This window comes from Perognathus longimembris, chromosome 8, assembly GCF_023159225.1.
Source record: "Perognathus longimembris pacificus isolate PPM17 chromosome 8, ASM2315922v1, whole genome shotgun sequence".
NCBI classification, from domain to species: Eukaryota; Metazoa; Chordata; class Mammalia; order Rodentia; family Heteromyidae; genus Perognathus; species Perognathus longimembris.
In genome coordinates, this window is record NC_063168.1 from 8,615,791 (window position 1) to 8,641,583 (window position 25,793).

Sequence of the window (25,793 nt, forward strand, 5' to 3'; positions counted from 1 at the left end):
TCAAAAGTTTCCCAGAGTGAATGTACACAGTCCATCCAGATCAAGAAAATGCCTGTGTTGTGTGCCTAAAGCCCTTTACCTGTCATGCCCACCAGAGTAACTACCACCTTACCAGAACTTCTTGTCCTGTCTTGGCACCTTGAAGAAGGTAATCTTGCATGTGTAATTCTTACCCCAGTCTTGTGCCTCTCATCCACTCACCTGTACTGTACACGACATTGTAGAACATTAGCTGCTCTTAGACCATGGTGAAGTGGTTTTCATAAATACACTCCTAGTTAGTGTTATTTTCTAGACTGGACAGAAAAAAATAAACACATCTGTATAGTAAAGTATATAACTATACTGCAGCTACCTCTTTAAACTTGGGATCACTCCATAATTCTGTTTCATTTAACCTCAGTTTTCCTTTCACTTCTATGGATCCATTTCATACAAATATGTTGTTGGAACAGCTGAGGCTAAAACTGACTTTCACAAGTGGATTAGTCAGCTTTACAATACTGTAAGAAAATACTCGAGACAAGTGCTTTGGAAAGAGAAAAGGAGATGGGCAACACTGACTCAAAACTGTAATCCTAACTACTCAGGAAATCGACACTTGTAGGACTTCCATTCAAAGACAGCCCTGGCGAGAAAGTCTGCAAACCCATTTCTATTAATTAACAAGAGGCACAACTCACAGCTGTGAGCAAAGAAACCAAGCAAGAGCATCCCTAAATTCAAGCACTGGTATCAACACTGGAAAGAAAAAGAAGGATGGAAAGGGAAGGGAAGGGAAGAGAAAAGAAGGGAGGGAAGGGAAGAAGAAAGAAAAGAAAGGAAGGAAGGAAAGGAAAAGAAAGAAAGAAAGAAAGAAAGAAAAAAGAAAGAAAGAAAGAAAGGAAGGAAGGAAGGAAGGAAGAAAGAAAGGAAGGAAGGAAGGAGAAGATGAAGGAAGGAAGGGAGGGAGAAAGGAAGGAAGGAAGGAAGGAAGGAAGGAAGGAAGGAAGGAAAGAAGGAAGGAAGGAAGGAAGGAAAGAAGGCAGGCAAGCTAGTTGCTTGGCTCCATTGCTTCTGAGTCCATGGTAAGATAGCCCATTATGGCAAGAGCTCATGGCGGAGTTCACTTCGTAGTGGCCAGTGGTGAAGAGAAGAGAAGAGAAGAGAAAAGAGAAGAGAAGAGAAGAGAAGAGAAGAGAAGAGAAGAGAAGAGAAGGAGACAGTGCTCTTATTATCTTTAAAGGCACACCCTCAATGACCTCACACCTCCCATTAGGTGTGACCTCACACCTCTACTTATTAAAGGTTCCTTCTCTTCACAATATCCTAGCTGAGGACCAACCTTTTGCCGCACGGACATCTGAGAACATTTCAGATCTGAACTAGCAGCCACTGTCAAAGATGTGGGATTGCAAACTTGGAAACAATGTCTAGAGTTGGTTAAGAACCAACATGGAATATTATCATGGATGAACTGATTCCAGTGACATAGAACTCGTAATATCTACCCTCCTCCTTACAGAGTTAATCTGAGGTACAAATAAGACAAAGCAGACATAACACAACTATTAATGTAGTATTATGACAACTTCATAAAAAAAGACTCAAATGTGTTCCATTTAGGGGTAAGGAAAACTACAAGGGATATCCCTCCCTCCCTCCTATCCTCCCTCCTATCCTCTTTTCCTTCCTTCCTTCCTTCCTTCCTTCCTTCCTTCCTTCCTTCCTTCCTTCCTTCCTTCCTTCCCTTCCTTCCTTCCTTCCTTCCTTCCTTCCTTCCTTCCTTCCTTCCTTCCTTCCTTCCTTCCTTCCTTCCTTCCTTCCTTCGTTCTTTCCCTCTTTTCTATAGGAACTCACTGTGTAGTGCAGGCTGGGCTGTCCTGGAAGTAATGGTCCACTTGTCAAATTCCTAAGTGTTGGGATTACAAGTGTGAACCGGGAAGCATTACGTGTGTGTGTGTGTGTGTGTGTGTGTGTTTGTGTGTGTGTGTGTGCGTACATTGTGTGTCTGTCTGTGTCTGTGCTGGGGCCTGAACTCGGGGACTCGCACTCTCACTCAGCTTTTTTCTTTTTTTATCGTGCCGTGTGTCCTACCACTTGAGCTATGTTTCTAGTTCTGGCTTTTTGCTAGAAAATTGGAAATAACTGTGTGAAGGTTTTCTTCTGCCCAGGCTGGCTTCAAGACTGATCCTCGGATTGCAGTCTCTTGAATAGCTAAGTGCATAGATAGAAGCCGCCAGCACCTAGTTAGCGTTACTTTTTAAATAAGAAAGATGCCATACAAATCAAGGCACTGAAGAAGGGCACTGATACGTATTCATTACCAGAGAACTGAAAGCAGGAATGTATTGTTTGAGTGGTTCAGAAGGATATATCTTGGCTTTTGAAAAACACAAAGTTTTTGCTGTCATCTCTTTGGCAAAGCTCGAGTAGAAACTTCCCCTATTTCACAGTTCAGGCTGCCAAGAAAGAGACAAACCAAGTGTGCAGCTCCTTGTACCACCTTGCACCACAAGCGGGCGGTCGCTGAGCGTCATGTGGGCCGTGTCTCAGCACCTGCGAGCTGCTCTTCCCATCTGTGTGCTCGAGGTAGGTTCCCGCCTTTGCCTTTGCACACCAAGCTGAGATGGGAACAGCCCCGTCTCCTAAGAAGAGCAATGAGTCTACAAGCCTCGACTTGGCACTGAAGACGACAAGTAGCAACGGATGGAAAACCATGTGCTTTGACCAAAGAAAATAGCTCATCTCACTATCCAGGGCAGCTTGATAAGACTAAAGCTCCATTGCCATTGTTTGGAAAGCCCAAGAAAGGAAGGGTTGTCACTGGACTTTCATAAGCTGTGCATTTGAAGGTAGTTTTTTCATGTTGTATTTTTATAATTATATTTTATTTTTTAAATACTTTTATAGTATTATGTTTTTATGTTATACTATATTCTACATCGTATTTTTATGACTATATCTTATCATTAAGTCGTTGTACAAAGGAGTCACTAATTAGCAAATTGGTTTATGAGTACAACACATCTTAAGCACTTTATTATTGTCCAAGGTCTATTTCTTACCACCTTAGATAAAAAAGTGTGGCCTGTGGAAGCGTAATGGCCATGTCACCTGGAAGCATTAGAAATGCTCCATGTTAGACCTGCCAGGCCTCTGAACTGGTATATTGATGAGTTCACTTGGGAAGCCATTCTCCATAATGCAGTTGGGGAATATCTAAGAGAAGGCCAGTGAGGGTTATTCCCCTTCCTTCCCCCAGTTGTTTGTACCCAGAGCCCCTCCCTTCTTTGTTCAGTTTTGTAACTTTGTTTCCACTTAGCTCATCATAGCATTTCCTCAGTCATCTCTTGCTTTTTCAGACACACTTCAAATCCCTGCACAATGGTCCCTGAAACAGATGCATTCTTCTAGTTAATCCCATTGAACTACTAATAGGACACTTGAGCGAATTTAAATTTTTCACATGGTAAGGTATTTAGCAATAGATAGATTTTTGTGCCTACAAGTTTGCATATGTAGGGCTTTTTTTTCTGGGAGAGATTTCCACAAAACAGTCTAAAATAAAACTTTTTTATTAGGAAACAAGTACATTCTTATTATTATTTTTAATATGTGAACACAAATCTTTATGGTAAAATTGCATAGAAACACACGCACATACACACGTGTATATTAAAACTGATGAGATCTGCACTAGATCTGTAGTGAAGTTTATCGCATGTACTGATGTCTTCTGGGTCTGAGGCTGTCTGTAGTTATGCAAACGTATGTTCTGACTGAGGAGCTGGCACACGGTACCTATGTCTTTCTGTACTGCTTTCCCAATTTTCCTTGAGTCTGTAATTATTTCAGAATAAAAAGCAAGAAAACAAATGACAGAGGGGAGAAAAACACACTAACAAAATCACAACATACAACTTTGTGCTGTCACTCTAGCACAGCCCTGCTATATTTATTTTGGATCTTCTATGTAGGGTTAAAAATAATAATTGAAAATAGAAACTGTTTGTTAAGGTCCTTGACATGCGTGGTGCTCTGCTTGGCTGGGCCTGGCTTGCGTGACAGCCCTGTAACTGGAAGCCTGCACTGTTTGTAGGCTTGGAAAGGCCTGAGACGGCTGAGGTTTGAGTGCTGGAAGCCACTGTAGGGGAAAATGAATATTGTTAATTCACTTTTGACCTTCCCTTCTTCCCGACGAGATTGGCAAGAGGAGCCTGTGAAAATTCTGGAGCCTTTGACAGCGATCACTACAATTTGCTCTCAGAAGATACATACAGAACTGAGCAAGAGTTCTTTAGCTAAGTGCCTGGCCCTGACTCTTAGATACTTTTGCAGAAAGGGCAACAAGCAAATGACTAAGGTGGCCACAGCTAATTAATGCCCCGATTCCTAATGTGAAGCACTTAAGTAAGTTGCACTGAAGACACGAGCCCCCTTTCAATTCTACTTGCTGGGCTCTCTCAACTACCAACCTCATCTCCATGGCAACCAAGGAACTTCTTAAAACTCAGTTCATATAGCATCCCCTATGAGATACCTGCTTTAGCAAGTGATATGCCCTGCTTGCTGCTGCCCATATTCTACACTTTCCCTCCACGATCGAGTTTCTCCCTGCATGTCTTTGATGTGGGTTCTGGTCCCCCTGTTCATTGTTAGACACCACTGGCAGAGTGCCACACATTTAGGAGTTGGTTTTCAACAAATGTTTACTGATGGATGGATGGATAGATGGATGGATGAAAGGAAGGAATGGAAAGACGGAGAGAAGGAAGGAAGGAGAAAAAGAGGGAGAAGGGAGGAAGGGAATGAGGGAGGGAGGGAAGGCTCGAGGGATGAAGAGAAGAGGGAGGGAGAGAAGGAAGAAAACCTAGCCATATCATGAATGTGACAGTAGCTTAAGCAGCCCTTCTCAGGCTTGTAGAACACCTGCCGCTTTCTTATGGACATGGCTAACCTAATTTCCTCCTCCTCTGGACTTTATGTTAACATGGCACACATAACATCATGGTTTCCAGTTTGGGTTTTGTCATCTGTTTGTACTGGGGGATCGGTAGTGATGTCATCCCAGAGACATTATGGTGTCAACCACTGGGTGTGCTCATGAGCAGAGAGAAAGACCTAGCACACTCTACCTTCAAGAGAGTCTTAGCTTTGCACCTTTGGCTTTTCAAGTTTGTTCTGGAAAGGCTGCAGCAGACTTGGCTTTTGGTGTCATCAGTGGATGGGTTCCAGGTCTCTCCTTAGATGCTCAAGTCCCTTATATGGTAGGATGTAGTATTTGCATGTAAACCAGGTACATTCAAACACCATGTAATGAACTATTACACTATGTTAGGAATATGTTTAGGAATAATGACAAGAGGAACATGTGCATGTGTCAACAGAGACCCAGGTATCATAGGCCTAACTACATAGTACACAACGAGATGTAGAGCTGACACTGGGTGCTAGAGAGTGACTGCGAGCCCAGGACCAGCAAAGCAATGGAAGCTACAGCAGGGTGATCCACAGATCACTTGCTTCTCATAGTCCTCAGTGCATGGCAAATGCAAAGTCTGCTCTTTTGACATCTCTGGGATGTTTTTGTAAGTCGATTCATCTACAGGTGGTGAAATCTGCAGATGTGCAACTGGTGGATGCAGAGGTTCCGTGTGGGTAAGTCCATGCTCCAGTCCCTTCATGATCACAAACCTGGAGATCCAGTAGTAGGACAGTCTCTGCACCTAGAACCAGAGGGTCCACAGGTCCTTCAGCTTCCTTGGTGCTAAGAAGCAGATATTCTGGCAGCTAGGTATAGGAAGGGAAGGAACCCAAAGGCCCCACTCCTCTGAGCATTTAAAATACTGCTTACCTATAACAAAAACAGCCTGGTATTGGTATAAAAACAGACCTGAAGACCAGTGGAATAGAATTGAAGACCCAGAAATAAAACCACACTCTTACAGTCAGCTGATATTCAACAAAGGAGCTAAAGACATACAATGGAATAAACATAGCCTCTTCAACTATTGGTGCTGGGAGAACTAGGCAGCCATATGCAGAAAACTCAAAGTAGACCCAAGCCTATCACCATGCACCAAGATCAACTCAAAATGGATCAAGGACCTCAATTTAAGACCTGAATCCTTGAAACTATTGAAGGACAGAGTAGGAAAGACACTAGAACTTATAGGCACAGGAAGGAACTTCCTGAATAGAGTCCCAGGGGCAAAACAAATAGGGGAGAGACTCGACAAATGGGACTACTACAAAATAAAAAGTTTCTGCACAGCTAAGGACATAGCCACCAAAATAGAAAGACAGCCAACCATATGGGAAAGGATCTTTACCAGCACAGCAACAGACAAAGGCCTAATATCTGTCATCTACAGAGAACTCAAAAAACTAAGCCCCTCCAAGCCCAGTAAACCAATTAGGAAATGGGCAAAGAAGCTAAAGAGAGACTTCATAAGAGAAGAGATAAAAATGGCAAAGAAACATATGAGGAAATGTTCAACATCCCTGGTAGTAAAGGAAATGCAAATAAAAACAACCCTGAGATACCACCTCACTCCAGTTAGAATGGCCTATACTCTGAACTCAGGCAACAACAAATGCTGGAGGGGGTGCGGGAAAAGAGGAACCCTCCTCCATTGTTGGTGGGAGTGCAAATTAGTACAACCACTTTGGAGAACAGTATGGAGGTTTCTCAAAAAGCTCAACATAGACCTACCCTATGACCCAGCCTTACCACTCCTAGGCATCTATCCTGAACAACAGGTCCCAAGATATCAAAAAGACATATGTACTTCCATGTTTATCGCTGCACAATTCACAATAGCCAAAATATGGAAACAACCCAGATGCCCCTCCACAGATGAATGGATCAAAAAAAATATGGTACTGATACACAATGGCATACTACATAGCGATTAGAAATGGTGAAATATTGGCATTCGCAGGGAAATGGTCAGAACTTGAACAAATAATGTTGAGCGAGACAAGCCTAGAACACAGAAAACAAAGGGGCATGATCTCCCTGATATATGACTGTTAAGGTGGGGGGAGGGGGAGACAGTAGAGACCATGTCTGAGAAACCAAAAACTTCTTGTCAAATGGTATTTCCCACAGGTTTGGGGCAGCGACCCAACAGTATGTAACTAAAACCAAACAACTACTCAACATATAAAGGTCAAAAATTGACCTCTCAGTGGATCACAATAGTTCAAAAGCTATGTATGTATGTTCGTATAAGACTATTGTCAACATATTGTCTATTGTTGACATTACATTTAAAGCCCTAGGCAAATTTTCTTGGGCGTAGGCCACGTGGCTACTGTATATGTTCTTGGTACATTGTATATTGTATATATGTCTACTGACCTAGGGAAGGGAAAGAAAAACAGGATGTAAGATATCACAAGTAATGTACACACTGCCTTACTATGTAACTGTACCCTTTTTGCACATCACCGTGTCAAAAAAACTTTTCTTTTACTAATAAATAAATTACAAAAAAAATACTGCTTACCTAAATGAACCCCATGATGGAAACACGGGGTGGGGGGGAGGGGAGGGTTGTTTTTGTTGGTAGGCGTGTTGGTGTTTATTTTGGTTTGGGTTTCTTTTTAAGGGGGAGCAAGAGGGCCCAGAAAGGGAAGGAGGAAGGGTGAACAAACGTAGTCATGGTACTCAGTGGACACTGTGTGGATAATGAGCTGTGCAACTTGTGGGCAGGGATGGGAGGGGAGAGGCGGTGGAAAGCAAAGGAATGGATGACATGGTCCAAAGAGAATTGTAACCCATCACCTGACTTACGAAGCGGGAACCCTTCTGTATATCGCCTTAACCATAACCATAAGATCATACTTCAGAAAGAAAAAGAAAAGAATCCCAATAGGTGAGGACCAGTGTTAGGGGTGGCTGGTGCCAGGAGGACTTCAGGGACGGGAAGAGGCTGGGCCCATGTCTTGCAGAAGTGGAGAAGGAGTCCTTTCAGGCTGTTTTGAATCCCCAACATTGAGTCCAGTCAAACATCCCTGCGTGGTCAAGAGTGGTTGGCTAACACTGGACCGGCTGGGAGCCTGAGCTCCACCCCGGAAACCTAAGCACGCGAGTCATTCTCCGCAGGGCCCAGCGTGGAGACCTTAGGACACTTCCCAGGGTCCGTCTGTAGTTTCCAAGCTTTCCAGGAGGGAAGATGTGGCTAGAACGGAAGAGTGCCTCTCTAGCAAGCACAAAGCACTGAGTTTAAACCCCAGCATTGGGAAAGAAAGCGCCAAAATGAGTACTTGGGATTCTGGACATGGACCACCCTGCTCAGTTTCCTTTGGGGCTTGGAGAAGTGACTCATGCCTATAACCCAAGCTGCTCAGGAAGGAGGTGGCGGTTGGAAGGACTGTGGCTCGAGGCCAGCCTGGGCAAACACAGCTCGATGAAACAACCATCCCAGGAGATGCCGGTGTAGCCAGGGCTGGTAAGGGGGGTGGCGGTGGCCCCACAGGTGGGCAGCAATCCCGGGCAGCCAGGGCTGCTGACCTCCTGGGCCTGGGTGGCCCTCTGGAGAGCAGAGGGGCCTCCGTGTGGGTGGGTTCTAGAGGGTTCCACATTCTTCCTTGGTCTCATCTGACCTCACTACCGTCCTGAAGTAGGCAGGGCGACCGTCCATTGCTGTTACCCGACTTTAGGCCGCACGTTCTCTGCAGGACTGGGACTGACCCCAAGGCCTTCCTTTCAGGCCGGGAAGGGATTCCGGAGACGCCCGGCTGCTTGGCAGCTCCTGGCTGTCAGATGGAAATCGGGGCTCTGAGCAGCTCAGGGGTAGCCAGCGGTTTCGGGAGCACTGGCGGCATCAGCAGCGTGTCTGCATATTTCCCAGAGCAATCCTGGTATCTCAGGACCTTAACGCCACGCAGACTCAGGTCGGGACTGGCCAGGGCTCCTGGAAACTTCTTTTGTCCACTTGCCGGTTCCTGTGTGAGGAATCCAGGAGCAGCCAGCACCTCTGTTCTCAGAAATGCCACAGGACCAGATGGCTTCTCCCCACTGCAGGCCAGTCGCAATGCAACCCACAGAAGCACAAGATGGGCCAAAGGGTTGGAGTTCGCATCTGCCAGGGGAAGCTCCTGGCTATCCGCTGAGACTCCCTTGCCCTGGCGCGGACATGGCCCCTCCAGAGAGGTGGAAAGTCAGCTTATGACAGTGCGGAGTTGTTACATTAAGATCCCAGGTGAGCTGAATGCCAGTGGCTCACATCTGTAATCCGACCTGCAGAGAGGGGGCGGAACTGAGGAGCTGCCTCAAAGCCAGCTGTGGCAGGAAAGTCCAGGAGACTCTTTCCCCCATTTACCCATCAAAAATCCAGACCCAGAACTGTGGCTCAGACGGTAGAGCACTAGCCTTGAGAGAAAAATCTAGCAGCGGGGAGGCTCAGTCGGTAGAGCGCCAGCCAATGAGTGAAAGTGTCAGGTATCAAGTTCATGTCCCATGCTCAGACCAAAACATGCTAAAGGACAAGCATCTAAGCACCAGTGCTGGTACATACACAAGAAATCCTCAAAAAACAAAAATCCTCAGCGGGAAGGGGCCCCTCGCTTGACACTTCCCATTATCAGCACATCTGTCCGAGCCAAGCAGGTCTGCTGCGGTAGGTTTCCCAGGAGAGCAGGCGTGGGCGTTTCTCTGATGCTTTTACGTGTCACCTCCCACATGGAGGGGCGTTGGTCTGTGGATCACCGCAGAGCTAAACACAAGTGAAAAAAGCCGACTGAATGCTGGAGGAAAAGGGTCTGTTTTGGGAAGTGACAGAAAGTTAAGCAACAGTATCGCAGGCCTTCGGGAATGTGTTTAGGGTAGACAAATGCAGCGGTAGTACTCACTGGACACTGTTGAAAATGAACTGTACAACTTGTGAGCGGGATCGGAGGGAAAAACGGGGACAGAGCGAGGGAAGGGGTGACATTGTCCATAAAGAAATGGACTCTTTTTTTGTTGTTGTTAGAAGAGATGTACTATTTACCTGACTTATGTAACTGTAACCCCTCTGTTCATCACCTTTATAATAACAATAAAAATTTAAAAATGTATTTAATAAGCAAGTTGACCCACCAAAGAGACTATCCCAGGCAGACACAAGATGCCACCTGCTTTCTTCTTGTTTAGAGCAAAATTTTACAGAAGAGAAACATTAAAGGAGGAGCTGAGACGATGTTTTGGATAACTCTCAGGCTCTTCCAATGACGGATGCTAAAATCAAGAAATGGCTTCTGAGCTAAGATCAAATTCAGGACTCTCTCAGGCATGGTCTATAGACCATAGGCTGTAGCTGTGTGACTGTAAAATCCTTTGTGGAGACTTTAAATAGATCAAGGATGGTGCCTCTAAGTTCCATGTAGTCAGACACAAAAGCCTCTAGAGGTTTACAGGTATCCCTCCCTGATCTTTCCAATCATGCAACAGGGCTCCGAAGAGGCTCAGGGGACTATTTCCTGTGCCGACATCCACAGAAAAGAAGAACTTAAGTGAAAGAGAGCGATGAGCATGGCTTTTGTCTAGAAGAGCAGTCACTTGTGAGACCTACAGTGTTTTAAAGGTGTCTCCTGAGACACCATCAGCTTGGATTGACACAGATGATTCGCAAAGGAAAAAAAAAGCCTTTGGACTCCTTGTCTTTTTAAAGCAGAAAACTTCCCAGGCGTCCTGTGAGAGAAAAGGACGATGACTTAAAGGGAGGAGCTGAGCGCTAGGAAAGAAACAAACGTGGAGATACTTCTGAGACATGAGAGAGATTTACCTCTGCCTGTGGCATTGAGCCAGGAGTTAGGCAGCAGTAGAGCATTTTCTGTGGCACTAGGGATTAAGCCTAAGGCCTTGCATATGCTAACCAGGTGCTCTGCCACTGACAAATATCCCAAGCCCTCTTCAATGTGTTACTTTGAGACATCGTTGCCCGGGCTGGCTTTGAACTTGCTCTGTAGCCTAGGTAGTTATACTTACAAGCCTTTAATTTATAATCCTCCTGCCTCAGCCTCCCAAATAGCTGGAATTACAGATATGTACCTGGCCTAGAGCCACTGATAAATACTGCTAAACCATTGCAAATGTTAATGATAAATCTTTATTGTCATCAATTCCATCCCCCCCGCCCTTATTTTTTCAGTTGTGATACTTGAACTCAGGGCCTGGGTGCTGTCCCTGAGCTCTGTTGTTCAAGTCTAGCACTCTACCACTTTGAGCCACAGCACCAATTCCAGTTTTCTAGTGGTTAACTGAAGATAAGAGTCTCATAGACATTCCTGCCCGGGCTGGCTTTGAACTCGATCTCAGATCCTCATATCTCAGCCTCCTGAGTAGCTAGGATTACAGGCATGAGCCACCAGCTCCCAGCTTGGTTATTTCTTTTCTTTTTCCCCTAGGTCTGCGACTGGGGCTGGAATTAGGTACCTGTGGCTTATACTCATTATCTTTTACTCTTTGGCTAGCTGTCTAGCAACTGAGCCACACCTCTAACCCCATGTCACCAACCCTTTTACTGTTTATTTTCCCTAAGTTAAAATACCAGCAGCTGACTAATTGGCGGTGGTTAGAGCCCTCCTGATGCCCTAGCTGCTTCAAGCAAAGATATATCAGTCAAATAGTACCCTGCCCTCGTGCCAACGCCACTTTGAACACTTGGGGGACAGAGCCACCGCAGCAGCTTGCTGCCTGCACAATCCCAGCTCCCGAAGGCGCTGTGTCCCAGTCCCGAATATTTCAAACAGCTTGTGCCACACACGTCTCAGTGAACTCTAGATGACCGTGCATCCATTCCTTTTTTCTAATCAAAGCCAGAGAGAAAGCCCTGCCCTTACTGGCCCAGAGGAAGGCTTATGTCTTGCTCACATACAATCCTTGAATGGGTGCAAACACCCCCTGTCACACCCTCTTTCTGGCTATAGGAGCAGGCCGTTTGGTTAACGTCCGTGCTGCCCCCTGGTGTCCAACTTTCGGTGCCATCAAACACTTGTCCTGAGCGGTCTTTCTGTTCGTTTTGAACGTTATCATTATATGGCAAGCTGATTGGTTACAAGAAGAGAAGGCAGTGGAAGTAGCATTAGCCTCAGAGGCGACAGCAGTTAACAACAGCGTTCGTGAGGAGAGAAGCCTGCGAGGAGCTGGAGACGAGAAGGGTTGGGTTGTGGTGGCTGCAAGCGTTAAGCACCAAGGGGCTCAGGTACCCTAGCGATCCACGAGACTAAGACCAGCCTCTGGCCAAGGTGACTGGCCCAGTACTCCAGCCTGAGAACGGTAATACCGGCTTCTCAAGCACCTGTTGCTGTAGGGCCAAGGGTCCCAGTATTCAGGACCTGTTTCAGAGCCTAAGGCACTGCTGCTACTGCTCACTGTTACTGGAAGTCAGGAACTACCACAGCTGCCAAGTGTGGTAGACCTCAGAGCAATAAGCTTCTAACCTGAGCACTTAGAGCCATCTGGCTTCCAAAGCCTGAAGCAATGAGCCTCTACCTCTCAGAGCCTAGAACTGAGCGCCTCTGGTTCCGCCAGCCCAGCTCCTAGGCCTTGGGCACTCCAAGGCTCCAGATGGCTCCAGTAAGAAGCTGTCTAAGGAGAAGTAGGTTTTGTGGTGTGTGGCGTGGCGGGGGGGGGGGGGGGGGGACTTAAGAAGCACATTTTCTCTATGTCTTCAGCGTTACCCAAATAGATCAATGGGACAGAAATCATGAGAACCCAGAAATAATCCCATATAGCTATACTACTTGGTACTCAACTGAGGTGCCTCAAATATATGTTGGGGAACAGACAACCTCTTCAACAATGGTGTTGGCAAAACTGGGGAGCCCCGGGGAAAACTAGACCTAGATTCCTTTCTCTCACCTTGATAAAAATCAAATGAGATGGGAGACAAGGTTCATAATGGAAGGGACCAGGAGCATGACATTTCCATCAAAGCCATGCCCCCAGTGACTGAGGTCCTCCAATCAGGTCTCACATCCTTGTAGCCCATTCATATAAACTTGATGGATTGACTATTGATGGTGTAGGTACCCTCGTGATAGCACCTGAAGAGAACACCTCCCAGTGCTACCAGCCAGACACCAAGCCTTCAATGCTTAAACCTCCTGGGAGGGGGGCATTTCCTATCCAAACCATACCAGAGTCCTAGAAAATGGATTTGTGTTAAATTAAAAGCTCACACTTTTGGAATCTCTAAGCCACAACATGTTTCATTTCCAGTTTGTTTGCCACTGATTTGTTTTTCTTGCATAAGTTCAATTACCTTATCCAAAGTACTTAAGACCAGAAATGTCACATTTGGGGATATTTGCATATACACCATGAAAGATCATAGAGACGGGAGCTAAATGGAAAAACAAATTATATTTGCTTCATAGTCACTTTCTATACCTGGGCCTCAGGCAATTTACACATTTTTAGGGCATCAATAACTTGACAGCAGCTTGTTACCTGAGATCAGATGTGGATTTTCCACCTGTGGGGTCGTGTGACTCTCAAAAACGTTTTGGATTTTGGAGTGTTTTGCCTTTTGAATTTTGAATGAGGGCTTCTCAACCTGTGTATTATTTAGGCCATTTGAACCTGAAAACATTCAAGAGGTACTTCAGTGAATAATATTTTAAAAACACACAATGAAGTAGGAATTTGTCATCCTCTCTACTAGGCGATTACCTTTGATCTGGAAATTCTTTGTCCTTAATCATCAGTGCCCTAGCCTCCAGTGTTTGAACTGATTTTCCTTGTCCAGTCAGGGAAGCACATGGAAAACGTTGAGACGTAGTGCCACTGTTTGGCCAAGGGAATTCTGGGTACATGGGGTGGTCTGATCTTCTGAGGGGTCCATGGACCATGACCTTAACCTGCCATCACAAGAAAGATGCAGAACGAAATTCATCCTTACAGTCCCCTGCACTTTGTAATTGATGGTGTTGCCAAATGAAATCCCAACCCCATAATTCATCCATGCCTGTTAGCTAAGAACAATTTCCCAAGGAAAGGGGCCAGGTGAGTGAATTAACAGCATTCTCTGACCAACATGGTCCACTGAACAGTGATGTCTGCATTTCAGAGGAGAACAGAAGAGACCTCTTCAAAGGACCAATGAAAGACTACAGGGCCATGCAAACAATTTGTCAACGGAGCTCCTAGTGAGAAAGATAGATTTGCTTTGCTTGAGCACCTGGGGAACCGAGTCCTTGTGGATGTAAGGGCTTTGAACTTTCTAGAAGCAGGGGCAGGAAGGTTTTATTTTCCAAGGAGTCTATGTCCTCCCTGTCAGGAAAAGTGATTGTTCATGCACACCAGCCTCCTTCATGCTGTTCTAGGCTCTTTATTGAGTCCTTGGCCTGAGTCTCTGCACCTGCCAGACCATCTTCCATCAAAGGCTGAGGAGTACTATGGCTGAGGATGTGCAGATACTGAGTGAGTGAGTAAGTGTGTGTGTAAGTGTGTATGTGTGAGAGAGAGGGAGAGAGAGAGAGAGAGACTGGGGATGGAACCAGGGCTTCATGCCCATGCCAACAATCTACTGCTGTGATCCACTTCCAGCCCCAAAATCTTAAAAAGAAATTTAATTCTTGGTACAGTTCTTTTGGCAATTATAGTTTGCTTTCTTAATCTAGAAAAGATGGCAGGAAGAAGTGTGGTCTGTTTGTGAGTCTCTGGCTTGCAGAGGTTCAGGGAACCGAAAGTCCCGAGTGGCAGACATTATACTGAAGGCACTTTGTGAGTTGCAGATGGTGAGCTAAGGTTTGTGGGAAGCTGGGCGCTGTTGCTCACATATGTAATCTCAGCTACTCAAGAAATGAAATGTGTAAGGATCAGAGTTCAAGACAGCCGAGGCAAAAAAATAAAATAAAATACAGACAACCCCCACCCCAATTAATAAGCCATGTATAGTAAAACCTGCCAGTCACCCCAATGCGGAAAGCAGCGGTAGAAGGATCACGGTATGAGGTTGGACCTAGGCAAAAAGAACGCATGAAAAAGAACGTAAAGAGCCAAAATGGCTGGGGACCTGGCTCATTCACAGTAGAGTGCCTTCCCAGCAAGCGTCAGGCCCCGAGTTCAAACTCCAGTATCCACACCCCAAACAGAAAGATACAGGGAGACCGTTCAGGGGAGATAAACAGGGAGGGAAGTGAAGACTTGATCCGGACTCCGGGAGAGTCCTCACATCATCTCCTTCTGTCACGAGTTAGCCAGGATGAGCAACTGACCTGAGCAAGACGAATAGCTTGAACCCCACCGCGGCCACCTGACTGTGGTGTGAGGCCCTGGGCCATGTCTGGGAGCAGCTGTGTCTTCCATGTGGCCTCGTGAGTGGCCGAGCAGGCTGGCACGTTTACAAGGCAGGAAAAGGATGGCGGCAGCTTTAGCAATACATCAGCAGCTTGCAGAGAGCACTGGAGCCTGCTCCACGCCGATGGAAATTTATAGCGCATGCAATCTGGGAGATATATAAGGCAACTCAGCCTCATGAAGCCAAGATCCTCCCAGGGCCTGGAAATGTAATTGTCCCCACCTGGGCACAGAGGGCTGCCTTATTCCAGGTGACTGCTGGTCTGTGACATTTGAGTACCGGGAAAGCCGAGCTAACCCACCGTTGGTAGAGGTAATCGGAAGGATTTTGAACTGCATCCTAGTCTATGGCTGTATAAAGAGAAGCCAAATAAGGAAATCACGAATTTGTGCTTAGTCTCCATTTTTAGACTTGCCAGTTGAAGTAATATCCAGAAGTATGATCTGAGCGGAGCATCCTTTTGCTCTCCAAATGGGAGAAATTTGAGGGTCTGTTTTGTTTCGGATTTTTCCCATACTGGTGCTTAAACTCAAGACCTGGTACTCTTGCTTGGCTCTGTCTCTGAATGTTGGCACTCTACCACTCAAGCCACAACTATACTACTAGCTTTTTGCCGGTTGATTGAAGAGTCTCACAGACTTTCCTGTCTGAGCTAGCTTTTGAACCTTGATTCTCAGATCTCAGCCTTCTGAGTAGCTAGGATTAGAGGTATGAGCAACCAATGCTTGGTTTCTTTTCTCTTTTTGATTACGGCTACCCTAGTGGGTGTGAACTGATATTGAGACGAGAATTGGATTTTCAGTTTCCCAGTGGCTAATGATATCGAACCTTTCCTTGCTATTATTTGCCATCCATATATTTCCTGTAGAGAGATGCCTATTAGGTCCTTTGTCCTTTTTAAAAGAAAAAATTGATTATTTTTCTACTCTTGATTTCTTTTTCTGTTGTATTTCCTATTTTCTCTGATTCAATATGTTGTCTTTAGAGTTTTTCAGTGTGATTTATTGATGCACCAAAGCTTTAAAATTGGAAGAAGTCAAATTTGTCTACTTTTTCTTTTGTCATTCATCCTTTGGTGTCTTATCTAAGAAGGCTTTTTTTATAATTTATTTATTAATTAAACAAAAAATTTTGACAAGGTGTTGTGCACAAGGGGTACAGTTACATAGTAGGGCAGTGTGTACATTTCTTGTGATATCTTACACCCTGTTTTTCTTTCCCTTCCCTAGGTCAGGTAGACATATATATAATACACAGTGTACCAAGAACATATACAGTAGCCATGTGGCCTACGCCAAAGAAAATTTGCCTAGGGCTTTAAATGTAATGTTGACAGTAGACAATATGTCAACAATAGTCTTATATGAACATACATACATAGCTTTTGAGCTATTGTGATCCACTGAGAGGTCTATTTTTGACCTTTATATGTCGAGTAGATGTTTGGTTTTGGATACATAATGTAGGGTCACTGACCTACACCTGTGGGAAATACCATTTGACAAGAAGTTTTTGGTTTCACAGACCTGGTCTCTACTGTCTCTCCCTTCCCCCTCCTTATCAGTCATATATCAAGGAGATCATGCCCCTTTGTTGCTTGTCTCGCTCAACATTATTTGTTCAAGTTCTGACCATTTCCCTGCGAATGCCAATATTTCACCATTTCTAATCGCTATGTAATATTCCATTGTGTATAGGTACCATATTTTTTGGATCCATTCATCTGTGGAGGGGCATCTGGATTGTTTTCATATTTTGGCTATTGTGAATTGTGCAGCGATAAACATGGAAGTGCAAATGTTCTAAGAAGGCTTTGCTAACACAGAGTCATGGAGATTTATTCCAGTTTTTTTTTGTAGTGGTACAATTTTAATGTTTATATTAAGTTTAATGATACATTTTGAGTTTATTTTTGTGAATGATGTAAAGGGTCCAACTTTATCTGTTTGTATGTAGCTACCCCTGGGCCATTTATTGAAAGGCTATGCTTTCTCCATTGAGTTATCTTGGCATCCTAGTTGGAAATCAATAGACCATAAATTTTCACATTTGTTTCTAGAGTCTCGATTTTATTTCATAACTCTCTAATGTCTACTAGTAGCATACAGGAATATGATAGCTTCGTAATAGGACTCAAAATTGTCTGGACTTCTGCATTCTTTTCCTTCTTTTTCAAGAATAACTCAGTTGAATGGGGTCTTTTGAATGTCCATATTAATTTCCAGATCAGCTTGTCAATTTCTGCAAGTACGATGAGGCTTTTGATGAAGATTGCTTTGGATCTGTAGGTCAGTTTAGGGGATATTGCTGACTGTGATCGCCAGCTTTCTGGTGCTCTGATAAACGTGTGTATAGGATCACACTTTGGAGGTTTCAGTCCATTGATGGTTGGCTTTTGTGTTTTGGGGCCATGGTGAGGCGAGGCATGTGGTAGAAGAGACCATTCACCTCCCTGTTCACCATGTGGTATCCAGAAAGCCAGGGCAGAAAGATCGGAATGGTCTTGGGCCTCAATGCCTTTCCCAGGGCATAAACTCAGTGACCTAACTTCCTCTAGTGAGGCACCACCTCCTAAAGATTCACCACCTCCCACTTAGGCCATAGGCATAACACCAAGTCTTCTGGACATGGCCTTTGAGAAACATTTAAAATACAAGCCATAACACTGTCTTTGTGTGTGTTGTGTTGGTCCTAGGGCTTAAACTCAAGGCCTGGACCCTGTCCCTGAGCATTTGTGTTTAAGGATTGTACTCTACCACTTGAGTCACAGCTCCACTTTTGGCTTTTTGGTGGTTCATTGGAGGTAAGACTACCTGAGTTAGCTTCGAACCTTGATTCTCAGATATTAGCATCTGGAGTAGCTAGTATTATAGGCATGAGGCACAAATGCCTAACCACAGCATATTTTATTCTTTGCTATTCTATTTTAAATAAAATTTCTTTCTTAATTCTATTATTGCATTATTACTTGCTAGTACATAGAAATTACTTTTATACCCTCATCTTGTATCTTACAATTTTGCTGAAGTGTTTATCTATTTTCAAGAAGATTTTCAATGTCCCTGGTAAGTTATTCTTAGCTCATGAATTATTTTAAAGTGTTTTTTTTTCCAAATTTTTGAAGACCCAGTGAAAGTGTTTTGTGCACGTGTGTCTGTGTGTGTCTGTGTGTATGTGTGTGTGTGTGCCTATATTGGAATTCAAACTTAGGGCCTTACACTCTCACTTAGCTTTCTTGCTCACAGCTGGTGCTCTACAACATGAGCCATGACTCAAGTCTCGCATTTTGCTGATTAATTGGAAATGGAGTCTCAGAGACTTTTCTGTGTGGATTGTAGCCTCTTGAGTAGCTAGGATCACAGGCCTGAGACACCAGCCATACTCCTTTTTAATTCTGAAGGGCATACATATGTAATTTCAGTCCTTTTGCATTTTCTGAAACATTTTTTAAAATATAGACTATCATTTAAAAGACCCCATGTACACTTGAGATAAATGTGTATTCTTCTTTCTCAGTCTATTATTATTTACATGACAGGCCTATTGCGTTTATAGTGTCAAATTGTCTTTACTGACATTTCAATTTATTTGTGCTATCAATTACTGAGAAAGGAATCTTGGAATCTTAACTCTAGATCTTGAATTGCTTTCATATTTCATTTAGATTTTGATTCATATAGTTTCAGGGCCTCTTGTCAGATGGATATACTTTTGCCATTGTCTTCTCTTCTTGACTCTTGAATCATTATGACATGTTCTCCTTTGGCTCCAGCAGTACTCATTTTCTTAAATTTGATCTTATTTGGTGTTTTACAGGCTCTCCAACTCTCTTATGTTTACTGTCTTATTATATGCCTTTTTCTATTCCTTTTCTTCAGCATATGTATGTAAGTACAGAATATAGTTCTAGAAGATGGTTGATCATTAAGTTTTTGCTTTGAGCCATTGTACCAAGTTCTGTCATGATAAGTCCATGAACATTACATGGTTTAATGATGAAGTTTGATTTAACCGCACTATTTTATTACTTACTTTCTACATGTCTAATATCATTTTTTACTTCCTTTAGCATAACCCTGTGTGTATGTTAGAATAGAATAGTTTGAACTTTATAGAAAAAGTGCAAAGAGAGTAAAGAGTATTTGTTTCTTTTAATGTCCTCTTTTGGGTTAAATATTTATAGTTGCACCATTGTAGTTCTCTTTTTAGCTGTATTTTTGGTCACTTATTCATTTATGGTGGTTATTCTTAGAATTATAATATATGTATTCACCTGCAGTTACTGTAACAAAATGCAGGAGATAATAAGCTTATAAGGAGAGAGGTTTACTTTAGGTAATTGTTTTAGAGATTCTAGTCTAGGATCCGTTTGTTCTGTGTTGTTTGTGATAAAAGTGAAAATCATTACCATGGGGGAAGTACATGATGGAATAAAACCACTCATTCATGAGCGGGGAGGGGAAGAAGGAGGAAGCGAAAGAGGGACAAGAGGGTACAGGTAAATAGAAAGAATCATGTCATAAGTCCTTAGACTTTCACTTTTTCTCAGGCTCTCTTGAGTGTTCCACAACATTGCATAGCTTTCTAGTGGGAGAGGAGAAGAGGAGAAGAGAGAGGAAGGGAGGGAAAAGGAAGAGAAAGGAAGGAGAGAAGAAGAGAAGAGGGGATGAGAGGGGAAGGGAGGGGAGAGGAAGGGAGGAAAAAGAAGAGGGGAGAGGAACTGCCTGGAGAAAGTAAGCTCTTACCACATGGACCCAAGAGTTAGTGAGGATCCAGACCATAGTGACCTGCACCTTCAGTGTAGCACAATTTTCCTCACGTTGCTACAGACTGCATTTCAGTAATAAAAGCAAAACAAAGGCCACCTCTCCCTTTTTAGCTATTATCACCACATATGTTGTAAATTCAACAATTAAATGTGATAGTTATGACTTCACACAGTCTTGTATAAACGAAATAAATTATTTGAGTTTGAGGTTACCTGGGAATGTCCTACTTTTATCTTTGTGTTTGGAGAATTTCCTGGGATGCTGAACTCTTGCTTGAATGCTGACATGTAGCACTTACTATGTGTACTTGCAAAACTTTCTACTCTTTGTTATTTCTGATGGGACAATAGGTGATCTATTATATGTATCGAATATTTTTTTTCTGCTTTTATTTTTTTCCCTGCTTTCTTTTACTTACCACTGGATAATAGGGCATCTGGATGGGATCACGATATGATTTTCCTCCCTCAGAGCTGTTAAACCTCTGAAATCTATAGGCTACTGTTTTCATCAAACTTTTAAAGGTTTTCACAATTGACTTCTCAAACATTTTTCTATTCGTTTTCCCCTGGCGTGCTAAATGAATATAGTTTTATAGAACTTCAAATCCCAGTTCATTTTATTTGCCCAGTGGTTTTTTTTTCTCTTCATTCTTCAGACTGGATAGTTTCTATTGTTCAAATGTTTAACTTATTGTTTCTGCTGTTATCTGAAGTTCGCAGTGGAGCTCACACCGTAGCTATATTTTTATTTCGGTTATTTTCGAAGTTGGAATTAATGTAACTTTCAACTTGTCCTATCTCATTTTTGAGGTTCTCGGCAGAGTCATTTTCATATTTTCCTTTAATTCTTTGAATATATTCACAATAAGTTCCTTGAAATCTCTATTAAATTTAAAATCTAGGCTCCTTCAAAGTCAGTATGTACTGACTTTTTCTGCTTGATATGAGTCATAGATGTATAATTTTTTGTCTAGTAAATGTATACTAAAACTATCCTTTAAAAACAAAATAAAACATGTTAAATGTCCCTAATCTGAAAATCCAAAATCTGATGAAATTTTAAAAAGATTCCAGGGCATTTTGTATTTGGGAATTTTTGGATCAGGGGTTAGACACTGACAATGTCTATGTGCATATTCTGAAATCTGAAAAGTCTGACATCTGGAGCATTTCTTGTCCCAAGCATTTCAGATAAAGGACAGTCAGCCTATGTGTCGTATTGTACTAGCTCTAGATTCTGTTTCATTTTACTCGGGTGATTATTGTCCATTGTGGCCTGAATTTTAATTCTTGGGTCTGTCTCCCTGTAGTGTGTGGTATATGCCTCTGATGTGGTTTTTAGTTGCCTGTTTTGTGGACTGTCTTTCCTAAGGGCTGCCCTATATCTCTACACCGCCCCTCGTCAGCCCATGGTTTAGGCAAAGTTCCAATACCTGGCGTTTGAGGCCTCTAGCCTTCTGCTAGCTGTGCCAACTGGAGAATGCATAGTAACCTGAAGCCACACCACAGGTTTCCCTGGCTTTCACGTTATGTGAGTCTCCTCCCCCCACACACACTGAATAGCTTTCCAGCCCTCCAGGTGTAACTGGAGGGCTGACTTAGTCCTTCTCTGGTTCTCTCATTCCTTGGATTTCCTTGTTAACTTTCTGGCCGGCCCATTACTTGCCTTAATCAGAGCACTAATCTCAGGGTAGCAGAGCTGCAGGCTTTCTTTTCTCCTTTGTTCAAGAAACCAGAGCTGGAACTTAGTCAAAGCAGTAACAACAGATTTTCTTCAGGAACTATTGCAATGGGAGACAAGAGACCTTAGTATAGAACTGGGCTCAATTCCAAGTCTAGAAGAATAAGTGGAGATTTTTATCCCAGAAACAGGTTGGCCAGTGGAAATCTACTAAAGAGAACCTTCATGGCAGGGAAAATTCTTACTAAACTGACCTGAGTCCTTGCTGACACAGGCCAGAGTGGCTAGAGCTCATCTCTGGGACACAAAGTTGAAGAATTTGATCAGATATTCAGATAATCAGATATTGAAGTTCGGGGAATTCTTGATAAGAGGACTAGAAGGATTCTTGCTTAATTGGATGCCCAGGCCCGAGGACAAGTCCCAGCAGTAAGACCCAGTAGAAGGGCTTGACTACAGTGGTCAAGGAGAGGGCCCCGATTACCTTCTTCCTTTCCAACTTTTTTTCCCTAGTACTTTCAATAACAAGGTCACAAGGGGGATTTACCTTAATCCCAGCCCCCAAATGAGTGCCCACTCTGGGAAGGACTTGGAAAAAATTATACTAAGTGAAGTGAGCCAGACCCAAAGAAACATAGACTCTATGCTTTCCCTCATTGGTAATAATTATTAAATGTCTAGGATCATCCTAGCAGAAGATCACAATAGCTCAATAGTAGGTACATATGAACACATAATATGGTGCCAAGTGAAATGAACTCCAAGTTATGGAAATAAGTGGTTTACCATTGTCATTATTTTCAATGTACCATCTGAAATTATATCACTTTCTTTTGTCTTTTTTTCCCCCAGGGTTTTACCCCTGATGTCACTGTTACTGATTTCAGTACCCTGGGTATTGTATATATGTTTATTGGAACTAGGGAAGGGAAGGGGAACATCAAAATGGAGAGACAAAGGCTAAAAGGAGAACCAATACAACAGCAATACATATAAAACTATATGCCGTAATCCAACTGTACGATTCATGTGGGGGGGGGAAGCTGGGGAGGGGGGAGGAGGGAGGAAAATGAGGGAGGAGGTAACAAGTTTGATAGAAAATGTACTCACAGCCTTACGTATGAAAATGTAACCCCTCTGTATACCACTTTGGAAATAAACAAACAAATAAATAAATAAATGTACAATGCTTTGAAATCTCTTTAGCAGTGGCAACTCCCTTTTTGTCAGGAGCTTCCAATATCCTATTTCTCAAGGTTTAACTACAGAGGACTTGGTTGGGGAAAAAATACAGATTCCTTGCTTCCCACCCCCAGAAAGCCTGGTTGCCCAGGCCTGAAGTGCACAAGCATGGCTTTGCACAGGTGGACTGAAGAGCAGTCCCTGTCCTTGTCCTGTGGAGTATTCTGGTTCTCAAGTTCCCAGAACCCTCCATAAAGGGCCTTTTCTTCAAAAGACAGGTAAGAACATTCTTCCTCGGGTGGAAGACATGAAAGTACATTTACCGGTCCTGTGGAACACGGGAGCACATCTGGCTCAGGGCACAGTGCAGAAGGATGAGCCGGGCCTTCCTGGCCACGGCAGGGGTGAACTCACGGGCTCTTCCCCCATCTCTTTCCCTACTCTCGTGGTGAGAGTAGAGGCTTCCAGGAAACACGGCAGACCTACTAGCTTTGATATAAACTAGTAGAAAAGCAAGCAGTCAGGGATTTGTAGCCTACAGACGTTGCGGTGTCAGGATAAGCGGATGAGCCCAAACCTGCCTGACAATGAAATGGAGGCAAGTGGCTCCCAAAGAATAAGGAAGTAGGACGGACTGAAGAATGAGGCAATGAGGATGGGGCACTGAATCTTTGGCATCACCACCTCACAGGGAAAGAAAGGGCGACCCATCAGTCAGAAAGCCATCTTCAAGGATTCCAATTCTCCCTATTGAAGCCAAGGCCAAGCTCTGGAACGAGGAGGGTGGCGTAGGATGGCCGAGATGGGCTGATGTGCTGTCTTCTTGGGGCAGGTCTATACCACATGTTCTATCTTATTCATATTTCTCTTCTAATCAACTCTTCTATCACCTTTACTTAGGTTTGAATCTTGCCTGAATTCTCCTCTTGCCAGATGCAAGGATCCAAGGTTAAACTTAGCTGCACTAAATTTCTGGAACTATGTTTGGTATGTTAGCCACAAAGTCAGGGACTGACTATGGGTTGGTTTGTTTTTCCTGACTTAGATTCATGATGAATTTGGCAAAGTCTGAGGCCTGAAGTCCTTTACTACTAACAACAGCTATCTAGGAAAGGCAAAGGACTTTGAGAGCAACATAGGAGTGTGTGTGTGTGTGTGTGTGTGTGTGTGTGTGTGTGTGTGTACGCACACACGCTGGTATCAGGGCTAGAACTCAGGACTTAGCTTTTTTGCTCAAGGCTGGTACTCTACCTCTTGAGCTACAGACATACTTCTGTGGGGTTTCTTTTTGGCTAAGTAGACAGAAGAGTTTCACAAACATTTCTCCCAGGGCTAGCTTTGAACTACAATCCTCAGATTTCAATCTCCTGGGTAGCTAGGATTAAGGAATGAGCCACAGGTCCCTGGCAAAATGCACCCATTTAAATGTTAAGCCCCTGAATTTTGTGTCACCACATTGTGAATCTTGTTTATTTTGAATTAGAGTTGTATAAAGGGAGATAGTAAAATTATTTTCAGAGGCTGCTGGAAAGTGAAGGAAAGAAAATGTGATGATCGGGGAAGGCTGGCACACTCCAGCTCCATTTGATCCAGCACTTTCCATGGCTTGGTGACACAAGTCATGTGTCTCTCCTGCAGCTGCTAACAATCTAACCTTTCAAGTGGAAAACAATACTTTTGGCCTAATCTAAAGCACAGTGGCAGTAAAATTCAGTTTCTAAAAATATATTCTGCAGCACATTGAAAATCAGTGTTTTCGTTTTAATTTTCAGCTGGTCAGCGTATTTCATTAATTACAATCCACAGCCTGGCTTTATATTACTAAGTTTTACTTTATATGCCGTGATTTCAACAATATATAAACACCAAGAAAGAGGGAAATAGATGCTTTGTTTCATAATTCAGGAAGAATAAACATAATTAGTAAAATTGCTCTCAAATAAGAAATATTTAAAACTCTCCTTATGTTCTCAGAAAAAAAATATTAAGTTAAATATAGCTGATGGGAGGATCCGAAGACGGGTGTGGGCACTCTATAAATCATCCACTAAATTAAACATAGCTGATTATAGTATGTTTAAAAATGAAGATTAGAGGGGCTGGGGATATAGCCTAGTGGCAAGAGCGCCTGCCTCGGATACACGAGGCCCTAGGTTCCATTCCCCAGCACCACATATACAGAAAATGGCCAGAAGCGGCGCTGTGGCTCAAGTGGCAGAGTGCTAGCCTTGAGCGGGAAGAAGCCAGGGACAGTGCTCAGGCCCTGAGTCCAAGGCCCAGGACTGGCCAAAAAAAAAAAAGGAAGATTAGTTTTTAAATGCCATGTCTTTCCCTGGCTTGTTTCCTATTACCTGGTAACCTGTGATATTCTCTCCGTCATACTTTGTTCCCCCATGTGAAAAGATAACGAAGATACGTGTGGTGTTCTACCGCTTAGTTAATACTCGATTTTTAGACTGGAGGAAATTAAAGTTTGCAGCTTGTGGAAAATATTGTGAGCCCATTTGGTGAGGATCACAGCTATCCTGTGAAGCTCAAATCATCAGCCTTTCTTGTCATCTTTCCTCATGTTGATCTTTGCATGAAGGGGAACTGTGGTTTCCCGGGGTTCATCTGCTCCTGCTGCTCCCCCCTTCCCTGAAGACTTTGTCTTCTGCTGGTGACTGGATGGTCAGTTCTGCAGCAGGAAAGATGATGTCACAGAGGCAATTATCGCCTCAGGTGAGAAAATCAACAACCACACAGATGATCCCTGCACATCTTTAGGATGAGCTGAATGTCATTTTTTCCAGGAAAATACTGCATGTGAGAAAATAACTATAGCCTTAAATACAAAACTAACATAAACATGTTCATTCTAGGCCCTGAGCCAAATAGTCCA